Source organism: Suncus etruscus, chromosome 13 (assembly GCF_024139225.1).
Source record: "Suncus etruscus isolate mSunEtr1 chromosome 13, mSunEtr1.pri.cur, whole genome shotgun sequence".
In the NCBI taxonomy this organism is placed as follows: domain Eukaryota; kingdom Metazoa; phylum Chordata; class Mammalia; order Eulipotyphla; family Soricidae; genus Suncus; species Suncus etruscus.
Genome location: NC_064860.1, coordinates 62,769,885 through 62,782,011, shown reverse-complemented (window position 1 = coordinate 62,782,011; position 12,127 = coordinate 62,769,885).

The window sequence follows — 12,127 nt, the reverse complement described above, 5'->3', positions numbered from 1 at the left end:
GTTCTCTAGAATATGAGTCTGTCATTAGCCATCTGATGGACTATTAGGTCCCTCCTGTACCATTGGAATATGGCCTTCATTTTTACATCTTACTAATTCATTTTTAGTGAATTTTGCAATGTGCCAAGGAGTGAAAAGAAAGAAATGACTAGAAATCAAGTTGTTGAAATGATGCATGTAAAAAGCTCATTTGAAATCTTTCCTCAAATGGCACATTCTGATCCAATATTTTGTTAAAACATCTTCATAGTCTTAGTACTAAGTGCAATTTTTATTATAGAACTAGTTACATAACCATTTAAAATTATTATGATGGGGCCTGAGCAGTGGCGCAGTGGTAATGTTTGCCTTGCACGCTGCTGACCTAGGATGGACCTTAGTTTGTTCTCCCCGGCATCCTATATGGTCCCCCGAGCCAATTGTGATTTCTGAGCACATAGCCAGGAGTGGTATGGACCAAAGTATAAATATAAATTGATTATGAAATTTTGACTAAATGTATCTGGTTGCTTGTTAAGAGAGAAAATGCAGGCAACATGTACCCAAGCAACACGTGTGCAGCAGTGATACATTGAACAAGAAATATATATGTGCATCACTTTTATTCCAAGTGGGTTTATATAAGGTTTTTCCCACCCTACTTCAGGTGGGAGCTTTTTAACAAAGTAAGGGTTTATTGTTTGGATGATTTCCAGTGGAAAGGGTTGGAAACAGTTGAGTATCTTTTGTCTTCCTTTTCTGGCCTCTATAACTGTTGGAGCTTCTCTTATCGATTCTTAGTTCCAGTGTCCACAAGGTGATTCCTGGTAAGTCTTAGGGGCTCTGACAAGGGTAATTTCTTCAAATTCCATCTCTTGGTTTTATTTGTCTCCACAAATTTTATTTTACTCCAAAACTCATTGACATAGAGGACTGAAAGGATGCCTTCCCTACCTGCATGCCTGTCTTAGAAGGCAATAAGTTTGCTTTTTAAAGAGATGCCACACCCCTCAAACTCCAAATAAGGACAGTCTTTTAGTTCTTCCTAACATGAGTGTCCTAAATTTTCATGAGTAAAGAGAAGGGGTAAATTGCAAGACATTTTGGCAGAAAAATTAAATGAGATCCAAAGATTGTCTCCTAAGTACAGCCAACAGCAATGTGAGAACTACCAACGAAGTGTAAAAGGCACATTGAAATTCAGTATCTTTCCCGAAGAATTGTAGTTCCACAAGAAAAATGTTATTAGTTATGTCAATAGCTGTGAACAGACACTGGAGTAAAATCTACTAACCCTCCAAAGAGTCTTTAAAATTAACTTTATTTCATGAAAGGGACTTGAAACTGGATGGAGAATATCCTTTAGTAGGACAATTAAAATTGCTCAGGAAACTAAACTTTGGTAAAGTCATCTCCCTTTATATAGAGATATTTTTTGTGGGTTTTTTGTTTGTTTTGTTGTTGTTGTTTTTTGTTTTGTTTTTAGGCAAAAAAATTGGCAGCACTCTCGTTACACATTTGGCACACTCTGAGCACACATTTGGCAGCACTCTGGCTCTGCACTCAGATGTTGCTCAAGGCAGGCTCAGGGAACCATATGGGATGCCAGGAATCAAATTGGGGTCCATCCAGGGTTGGTTGCAGGCAAAGCATATGCCCTATCACTGTTCTCTTGCTCCAGCCCCTAGAGATAAGATTTGATTGCTGCAGGCATCCTGCATCTCAGCAATTCTAGTGGGTCATAGTACTTCATGAGAAGAAAGCGGGAGCACGAGTGGCCAAACGGAATAATATTGCAGAAATGATTACCACACACGAAATATGGGGACTCACGTCTGATGAGCGTGCGGCAAGTTTAATTTTTTTGAGCAGGGTAATTTATAGGGGTAAAATTAGCCAGAGGTAAAGAATAATTATAATCACAAAGCATAGTACAACAGTAACAATACCTGAACTATGGGTGTGACTAAAAATTCTAGGATACAAAAGAAGGTCACAACTCCAGGCAACTCTTTGCAAGCTTACTTCAAATGCAAAATCAGGATTAGGAGGAAGTAGGAAATATCTAGAAACTTGATTTTCCTGGGCTGGACTCTATTGTTTTAGAAGTTAAGTAAAGGGAGGAGCCAAATCCCCAAAATGAGTTTCTCTAGTTCTTAAGGAGGGTTAATAGTCAATAGCCAGGATCTGCATTTTCTGGTTACGCCCTTGATTACCAGAAAATGCAGCTGCAGGGACATATTTGAAAAAGAAAAAGTATTGTATTTTCTTTTAGGGCTGGCTATTATCTAGAGAAGGGGTTCTCAAATAAACTTTGGTGCTGGAATTTCTGAGCCAAATTATTTGATAGAGGCCCTAATTTTGCCTGATATTTACAAAGGAGAGATAGCCAAATACTGACTGAAAATGTAATGCCAGGCATCTCTTTGGAAATTCCTCAGCCATCCACGCAGGGGAAAAAGGCATCCACAGCGGGCCTTTTGAGGAACCCCATGGGAGTTAAATTAGTTCTCCCCACCAGGAAAATCTGAGGATACCTCTGGTAGGCTGAGCCCCCCTAAAAGTTTAGGTATGCCCTGGCATTTGATCTCTCTAATTAATCTACCAGGATGGCTGTCACAAAATCTACAGAATGGTTTTCTAGGCCTCTCATTCCTCCCATCATTTTTATCTTAGCTAGATTTAGTGGCTAAGGAAGTTTAATCTTAATGTTAAGAAAGTGTTTAAGTTAAACTTGTGGTTAAGGAAACTGAATTTCTGTGAGACCTGGTATTTTTTATGCATTTTGGGGCTGGAGAGATAGCATGGAGGTATGGTGTTTGCCTTGCATGCAGAAGGTCAATGGTTCAAATCCTAGCATCCCATATGGTCCTCCGAGCCTGCCAGGAGTGATTTCTGAGCACAGAGCCACGAGAAACCCCTGAGCTCTGCCAGGTGTGACTCAAAAACCAAAAGAAAAATAAAAATAAAATAAGGTATTATTTTAAATACGTTTAAGATCCATTAGGGTATTATAGCTGGAGCACATACTCAGTTTCTTGTCCTCAGGCAGTCAAGATTGAAAGCAAGGGACCAGCGATCAAAAGTTAAATTCAGAAAAGAACTTTAGGGAAGTGGGGAAAGGACGGAAATGAGAGGAAAGAAAGAGAAAAGAGATAGTATAGTGGGTAAAGCATTTGCTTTCCATACACTCAACTCATATTCAATGACTGACACCACAAATGGTCCCCTAAGCCCTGCCAAGAGTTATCTTGAGTACTGCCAGTTGTGGCCCCCAAACAAACAAATCAAAAAGTTTTAAAAGACATTCTAAATATGCTAAGTAGAGTTAGTGTTAGGATGAGAGTTAGGGTTAGAAATATAAATTATTGGGGACGGAGCAGTGGAGTAGCAGTAGGACATTTGCCTTGCATGCAGCTAACCTCGGATAGCCGTGGTTGGATCCCCCAGTGTCCCACATGGTCTGCCACGCCAGAAGCGATTTCTGAGCAAATAGCCAGAAGTAATCCCTGAACATCACTGGATGTGGCCCAAAAACCTAAAAATGAAAAGAAATATGAATTATTGGATACTTTCTCTTTAACTAGCCTGTATGAATTATTGGATAATTACTCTTTAACTTATCTTTACTGGGGGCTGAGATAGTATAGGGTTTTAGGTACTTGCCATAGAGCTTTGTACCCCAATTTGGTCGCCCATAGAAGTAGGAGTGATCCCTCAGATAAAGGTAACAGTAAGTCCTTGATTCTCTCAGGTGTGATGTGACCTCAATAGTTTAAAAAATGTCTTTTCTTATTAACATCAGAAAATTCTGTCTTCCCACTATGTATCTTTCTCCTTCTCCAGAATGTCCCAGTTTCTTATTTTCAAGTATGGTTGACAAATTAGGTAAATTTTGAGTCTATATTATAGTCATTTTTTTCTTTTATAACAACTTTATTGGTAAGGGAAATATTGTTTTCTTTTGTTGTTTTTGCTTTCCTGTAAACTGTTTCTATATAAACAGCCTCAATGATAACTATTAGGAACTAGCATGTCTATCCAACGATATAGTTTAAAATTACTTCTGTACATCAACCAAATGACTAAGTCAGACAGAAATGGGAAGATTCTTCTGGCAAATATTCTGAGGCTCTGTACTTAGTAAATTTAGCATTCTTTGGAATGCTTATAGCATGTTACCCAAAAGCCTTTAGAATATTCTACTTTTTTCTTAATATAAAGGTTTTCTTTAGCCTAGCTGACCTCTAAAGAAAGTTTCTCTAAGGGAACCATCCTAGCAGGCCCCAATTCAATGGGTCATTACTTTCTAATTTGTAGGAGTACTTAGGAAAATATAAACATCTGTTTCCTCAGCAAAGAGGAATCCACCCCTCACCCCACCCACCATGGAACCATCAGTCTTCATGAGAAACTTTAGCTTCTCCAAAGAAGAAAAAGTAAAGATTATACAAATCTCAGAGATGTAGGTTAATCTCCAAGATGGAGAATTGGAGAATGCACACTTGCCTTTACAAAGGTGGTTTTAAGGTTTTCTTTTTTCATGGGAGAAGGGTGATTAAGGGCCATACCTGCAGTGTTCAGTGCTTACTCCTGACTCTGCTTAAGAATCACTGCTGGAAGGCTTGGGAGACAAACTGAAATACTGGGAATCAAATCCTGGTCAGCTGCTTGCAAATCAAATAAATGCCTACTTGCTGTATTATCTCTTAGACCCTACAAAAGAGATTTTGCATAGGTCTTTTATCAAAACACCTCATTTAGGGATTTTATTACTAGGATATGTGTAAGGGAAAGAGTCTGACTCTTTCTGGTCTGTTCCATAATCATATAAATTTCTTCCTGTTCTGAAGCTTCCTTTCTGAGAGGGAGTCTCTGTGAGGTACCTTATTTTAGTTTCTGCATCTGGATGCTATCTTTATGCTTTGGGGCTACTTCAGGGCTGGTGACTTGACAACTAATTTAAACCACATATGGATGATATTTATTCCTGAAAAATCATTAACCAGATCCCCCTCACTACATACCTGAATGTATGAAAAAAAAAGGGGGGGGACAATCTTACTCAGCCACCAATTTTAATTTTCAACTCAACCCAAAGTCCTCACGAAAAAAATTCTAAAACTAACAGTTAACGAAGTATGTGGAGGCTGGAGCAGTGGCACAAACAGTAAGGCATCTGCCTTGCCAGCACTAGTCTAGGATGGACTGCGGTTTGATCCCCAAGCGTCCCATAAAGTCCCAATGCAAAGAGCAATTTCTGAGTGCATAGCCAGGAATAACCCCCGAGCATCACTGGGTGTGCCCTTCCCCCAAAATATTATGTGAACATCATGTGGCCTGTTAGTGTTACACATCAAATTAACTATCAGATAGATGACATTTAATCACATACATGTAAGACACTTTATAAGGATCTCTCTAGAGATAGTGGTAGCTATTCACCTATTAACATAACCAAAAGAGGTAGTTTTAGGCCTTTAATAAAAAAGTGTGGCAACTTCTATTGAACTTATTGTCAATTTTTATTCAAGTATTAATAAATAATTCTTGCAGCTTCCCTAGTAATAGAACCCCACAAGGAAACGTGAAGAACTTGAACTCTTACACCCTGTTGCTAAGGATAAATCTTACTCTGAACAGAAAAATTGTTTCAAAGGGGTTCATGGATATACTTAAACCAATAAAGGAAAATTTAGATAAGATTTCTTACTGAGGCTGCTATTTTTCAGATATTTTCAGTTTAGAGACATACATATGTCAGTATGATCCACTTAAACTATATATGTTATGAATTAAGATGATTTTTACTCCACAAACATACCATGAGGTATATGCACAAACAAGCGTACTGTGTCTAAATGCCTATATATTGATTTGTTCTAAAACTCAGCATGTTTCTTTAACTAAATATCTTTAACTTAATTTTTTAAAGCTTTAAAAGGTGACTAAAATATCCTGTGCTAAAAATATATATATATATATATATATATCCTCTGCTTATAATTTCATCCCTAGTTTATAGCCATGCTATAAGATTTTTAATGTCAACTCAGACCAGCCCTTTTACTGAAAGTCCTCCAGTTGAGTATGTGCACCCAAATCTAATTTAAATTAATATATTTTTTCAATAAGAAGTTAAGAAGGGGACAGGAGCAATAGCACAGTGGCAGGGCATTTGCCTTGCAAGCTGCCAAACTGGAACAACCCGGGTTCAATCCCAGGCATCCCATATGTTCCCCCAAACCTGCTAGGAGCGATTTCTAAGCACAGAGCCAGGAGTAACTCATGAGTGCCACCAGGTGTGGCCCAAAAACAAAAAATAAAAGAAGTTAAGAAGCCCCAATATATTAGTTTATGGGCTATATGGACAGGAGAGAGGCAGGTATAAGCTAAGACTTTGTTGAAAATGGTGTATTTTCACAGTAATAACAGCTTCTATTGATAGATTATTTACTGCCCACTCAGCTCCTATTTATAGATTATTTACCTGCCCACTCGGCAGCTTCATCTGCACCCTGTTCCCCATCAAAGAAGAACTAAGACAGTCATTCTGATCCACTGTATCATGGCACTGAGAACCTTACAAAAGAGGTGTGCAGGAAACCATAATGTACTTTTCTGTAGAACACTAAAAATAAATTCACTGAACTACTTCAAAGAACTCACTTTTTAGGCAGTAAGATAAAAGAACATTAATCAAGCTTGACTTAGTTTTGGAAATTTTCATTGCTTGATTTTTAAGATTAGGAATGAATTAATATATTAATAAATAAGAGGTAGATGCTGGAGGAATCTAATAAGCGCAATAGCTAATATTCATTCAAGCCACTAGATGCTATAGAATAGTAATTCTTGAAAAAGCAACCTATAAATGAGGATCTAAACCTCATTTACCTGACACATTTTTATTTTCACCAGAGAAACTGTAAATATCCTGAAACTTTTTCCAGTCTTTAAAATATATTACCATTCTCTCCATATATAAGTTTGACATGCAGCAACTATGGGGACTAATAGTGTTTCTAATTAAAATATATAATATAAAAATGATAACTGTGATACAATTAACACAATTATTTCTTTCTGGTAGTGACTTCATTATCACTTCCAGAAATGAACCTGGGCCTAATAATTGATGAGAATGAAAATTAGACAGTTTAGCCATTGCTATCACTGAGTATCAATTTTTGTAGGTATTATAAACCTTAAGTAAATTAAAATGAGTGTTTCTAAGATTATCTTGTACTAGAGACATATTCTATGATATTTTAAATGCAATTTTAAAAATTTTATTATTTGATGCTATTCTTGATGCTCTTAACATCATAATTAGAAAATGCCACGAAAATCTTGAAAGGATTTTATGAAGTGTCTGTAGTGCCTGGGGATAGAAATAGGTAATATGGGTATGTATATAAAATGATAGGCATCAATAGCAAAGAATATTTAACTCATAGAACACCATGTCTCAAAAAAGTGAGTTGCAGACAAATGCCACATTTTTCATGATTCTAGACCACATCAATTTTTGATTTGACTTAGTTAAACTTTAATGTCATTTAAAGAAATATGAAATTGAGCCATATGAGCTTCATTAAAATTAGAAAGAAAGGTATAGGAACTCTGCTGAAACTCAGATGCCAGCACCCCTATCTGCCTGTCTTCTGTGCTGTGCTGCATTTTCGGCCTGATTTCATCCTGTGTGTGGCTCACCTGTGGAGGCTCGCCTTCCCTGGAGCCTTCCCTGGAGGTGAGTTTACATGCCCAGAAAAGGAGGAGCCAGAGGAGCACTGCTGCTCTGCTTCGCTTCACTGCTGTGCACATCATTTAGCCAATGAATACAACCACAACACGTAGAAAAACCCACAATACAAGTGTGACAATGGGGAAACAACGTAGGCCAGCACCAGACATAGAGAATGACGATGGCAACTCTGATGACTTGAACATGACCAAACAACTAGTCAGTCCTCCGATAAGGAGTTTAGAATCGCAATATTGAAGATGTTCAAAGAACTCAAAGAAAGTATAGAAGAGAACACTAATAAGAATCAAGAGAATATGAAGATAGACATCAGAAAACACCAAACTAAAATTTCAGGTCAAATATCAGGTCTGAAAAACTCAGTAGATGAATTGAAGAAAAACATGGTTGAGCTTTCCCATGGGTTAACAGCAGCTGAGGATAGAATTAGTACACTGGAGGATGAGATGAATAACAATTCCATGCAGCAGAAGAAATTGGAAAAAAGCCTTAAAGCAAATGATCATACAATGGAAAAATTACTCAAAGAATGGGAACAGATGAAAATAAGAAGTCTATGATAAGATCAACAGAAACAACTTAAGAATCATTGGAGTCCCAGAGACCCAGGAAGAAAATCTCCAGGAAGAATCAAAGGTCAAGAACATCATTAAAGAGAAACTACCAGAGCTAAAGAATACATGAGAAAGAAAGGTATGAAAAATAAAAGGAATTGTTGTCTAGAAAAACGAAAAGCTTCTGAAGAGTGAGCTTACAAAGTAGAATGATTCAGTTTCATAGAAAGAGCTTGGTCTTCTTTGTTGAAGTTCAGAAATCTTGTTATATCTGCATAAAATTTTGGATTAAATATTATCACATTAAACATGATCAGTTAAAGACCACTCTTACCATTATCTGCATCATAGCAGTCATTTTATTAAAAGTAGTTAAATATTCAAAACAAAATAAGCAAAGCTCATCAGAGCCTCTTTCTTATAACTTCTACTTCAGAACAAAAGATGTGTCCTAATTCCTGATTTCTTTTAGTGTTGCTCTGGCATTGCTCAACACTCGGCAGTGCTCAGTGTCAGGGATCAAACTCAGTCTTCCAGCTTGAAAAGTATGTGCTCAGACCTTTGAATTATCTCTCTGGTACTTGGCATTTGTTCTGATGTAGCTCAAACACGGTTTGTTCTGAAAAATACAAAAGTGAAAAAGTCTGATTGTGTATAGAAGATCTAAATATAACTCTAAAGACTTCCATCTTTCTCTCATGAGGAGAATTCATTAAAAATAGATGAGCATAAATATATAAAAATATATTATAAATATATTTTCTGTGTTTGTTGCTTGCAATTTTTCTAGGTCTATTTGAGCTAGACAGTTTATAGTTGATATTTATGTCTACTATTTTCTTCTTTATGATACCTGCATTGATATCATTCAGTAATATGACTATGAAACATTCAGTAATGTGAATGTTTTAATTATTAAATAACATTATCTTTGGTATTTCATGTCATGTTTGGCATGCAAATGCATAATTTATTTAAATAATGATATTGAATGAAGTCTTATATATGCTATTATTTTTGCTCAAGTGATTAAATTGAATTCTCTATCATATAGTAAACTCTAACATCTGTGATTCTATGTTATTTAATTTCATTGATATATTTTGCTTTACAGAAATAAATACAATATGTTGTTTTAAATTATGCTAGCTTCAGGATATTAAGTACTGTCTTCAAAGAGATTGGCATAACAATAGCCATTTAAATATATAATTTTTAATATTAGCCCAAATTTGTTTTTTTATTTTAATAAAAAGTAGTTTGATTTCTAGAACTACCTTCTTATAATATTTAATAAGAAACCTGGCAAAATAATCACAATGCTTAATTTTACTTTGATTACCTTTCTCTATTTTTTGTAATGTAAGTTAAAACAGTTACAGAATTCATTAAGTCCCTGAAAATACATACCAAAAATATTGTATAAAGAAAATGCTCTCTTGTGACTATGTAATTTACGTTTCTATCAATCATACCAGTTATATGCAATCTCTCCTTAGATATTAGGAGACAAAACAGTCACATTTTTATTGGGACTATATCTAACCATCAAAATGAGACTCTTAGACATTTTAGTCATGTGCTATGCTACTTAAAACAACTTAGATGTTCAACAACAGACGAGTGTATCACGACTATGTAGTACATATAAACAATGACATACTGTAAGGAATGATGTAATCATGAAATTTGCAGCAACATGGATGGAACTGGAAAATATTACGTTAAATGAAGTAAGCTAGAAGAAGAAAGATGAATACAGAATAATAACACTTACATGTGGTATTTAGAATAGCTGCATGAAGCAATGCAATGATCTAAATGGGAGTTGTCTTGAATACCATTGGCCTCAGAGTATAGTGAGGAGAAGAAATGAAACTGAGTGGAAGAGGAGAAACACAAGTGTGAAAGCATGGGGTTCAGAGGCCAAGCAGTCTCTGGTGCTTGATGGAGGTGAAAAAAGGACAAAACTAATTATCCAAACCAAAGTCAACAACAATGGGATCAAGAGACCCAAACTCTAACAATCTAAACTTTAAATGTCCTGTAATACTGGCAGCCTGGTGGTTCAGATATACTCTGAAATATTAGTAGAGGAAATTGACATTGGTGGTGGGATTGGCCCTGAGTCATTTTATGTCTGAAACCCAATTATGAAGTACTTTGTAAATCACAATTATTTCAATAAAATAAAATAAAATTAAAAAAAACGCAGTTTCCTAATTCACAGAATAAATATTTACAAATATTTATGAAAATGTATCATTAAAAATAAATAAGGGAAAGTGAACAATTCAATTCAATATCATTCTCTGTCTTCAATTGCTAGCTCATAACATGAGGAAAAAGTTTGCAAGTTCTCCCACTGAGAGTGGTGAGTTTAGTTAGAGAAATAATTACACTAACAATTATCATGATAATAGTAGTGAGAGAAAGTAGAATGCCTGTTTCGAATACAGGCAGGGGTTGGGGAGGAGGGAGATGGGAGCATTGGTGGTGGGAATATTGCACTGGTGAAAAGGGTTGTTCTTTTTATAAATGAAACCAAATACAAACATGTTTGTAATAATGTGCTTGAATAAAAATTTATTAAAGAAAGAAAAGAAAAATGTAAATGCTTTTATTCTTAATTTTATAGCTATAAACTACTTTTAAAATGACTAAATGCCCCATAATTCTTTTTTCTTATTTTTTTTAAATTTACTTTGACATAGAGTTAAAATGTTGTTGGTAGTTGATTTTTAGTCATACAAAATTCCAGCAATCATCCCTTTACCAGTTTTCATTTCTGTTCAATTTTTCCTTATCCTGCTGTTCTTCCAACCCCACCCCTAACCTGCCTCTATGATATGACACTCTCTCTCTCTCTCTCTCTCTCTCTCTCTCTCTCTCTCTCTCTCTCTCTCTCTCTCTCTCTCCTCCAATATTTATTAGTTTAGAAATTGTGGTTTACAGTGACTGAAGGGGTACCATGCATATTATTTTACTTCCTTTCAATTCTCAGTTCCTGTCCAGAGTGATTTTTTTCAACTATTATTATCATAGTGGTCTTTATAGTGTTAATAATAGACCAGACTTTCTTCTTGGAGAGATCTTTATCAGTTTCCCTCTAGAGTCCAGAAACTAGAGAAGCTAATGTGGAATTCATATGACCTGACCTCCATCCAGCTCATAGATAGGAAACAATTGTTAGTGAAGAGAGTCATGGTGATACAATTATTAGATGTGGGTATGCAAAAACTGACTGTCTTAAATAAGTATGCATATAAAAGTAATTGAATTCAAGACTGAAAGAGGGACTGTTCTGAACATATCAGAATTACTTTTTTTCTCTAGCCACAGGTAGCTACCTGGGCAATAAAATCACCAATAGCAGCCACATCCCTAAAACTGCAGATGAAAATTCTTTTTGTTGAAACAAGCAGGAATGTTTTCTATGTATAACCAGTGATTCTAAATATAGGCGATAACATCCAAGGGAAATGTTGGGAAGATCCAAGTAGAGTAATGCCACCTCTGGTTTAGGAATGGGTGATTTCTGATTGTTTAAACAAAGTTTATTTTCCTGAGCCTGGTAAGCATACAGCACTATAGTGCAAGCAGTAGCTGTATTGCCATTACCACGTTTTCATAGTTGGTGATACTGAAAAATAGATGAGAGTTCCAATTTGTACTTAATGATCTCACTGCATGTCATCTCAATCCTACCAAGTGGTAATTGAGATAACAAAAATATCTGCTATGAACAGACGTGCTAGTGAACCAATTTTAGACCTCTAAATTAGCCCATTTGCTGAATGCTACCAAGTAACCTTATTCAACACCT